The following is a 943-nucleotide window of genomic DNA, read 5'->3' as shown; positions in this document are numbered from 1 at the left end:
GGTCAGACGATCTCGCTCCGTGGTATCACGTATCCTTTTCTGGGTATCGCCCTAAATCATCCATCCTTCTCGGATTACTTTCTTTAAAATTAATTTCTGAGTTTGACTATTTAATTCCAACACCTTGAATACTTTACTTTTTAATTCGATTACGGCGTACCAGAGTAGTTTATATTACATACTCATACTAGGGTTATTACATACTCAAACAATCAATCCAAATAGTCAAACACAATCACTGTCTCTCGCCCAAGCGGGGACTAGTCGCCCCAAGCGACCATTCGTCTTTAAATCCCAAATAAACTAGAGCTTTCCTCGCCCAAGCGAGGCCCCTTCTCGCTCAAGCGCGACATCATTAAAATCCTGATTTTTTTTTCTCGCCCGGGCGACGCCTTGCTCGCCCGGGCGAGGGATGTCTAGAATTTCATCGAATTCCTGGGTTTTTTTCGCCTAAGCGAGACCCTTGCTCGCCCGAGCGAGGATTTGGCGCCCGAGCAAGGGAGTTCCAGAACCAAAACTTCCCCTCGCCCAGTTCTCGCCCAAGCGACAGGGACTTGGACAGAATACCAATTTTTTGCCCTTTTCGACAACCGAAACAGATTTTACAACACATTTAAACTTAGTTTTTCAAACACCTGAACTCAGAAAAGTTTCCAACAACATTCATATACAATATTCAACACATTTCATCAACAATCATATATATTCAAAATATTCAAACATACAAAATCTTGGGTTTCTTAAAACCCAAGTTAACTCCAAAACCTTTGAGATGGTTTAGGAGATCCGGGTGTCATATTCGGACACCACTATGTCACGATGTGTTCTCTCTCACCTACATTATTCGATTCATTTCCTCAACAATCATATATATTTACAAACATCCAAACATAAAAATATTGGGTTTCTTAAAACCCAAGTTAACCCTCAAAACCTTTGAGAT

Source organism: Lupinus angustifolius, chromosome LG13, assembly GCF_001865875.1.
Source record: "Lupinus angustifolius cultivar Tanjil chromosome LG13, LupAngTanjil_v1.0, whole genome shotgun sequence".
NCBI classification, from domain to species: domain Eukaryota; kingdom Viridiplantae; phylum Streptophyta; class Magnoliopsida; order Fabales; family Fabaceae; genus Lupinus; species Lupinus angustifolius.
Note: the sequence above shows the minus strand (reverse complement) of the source record.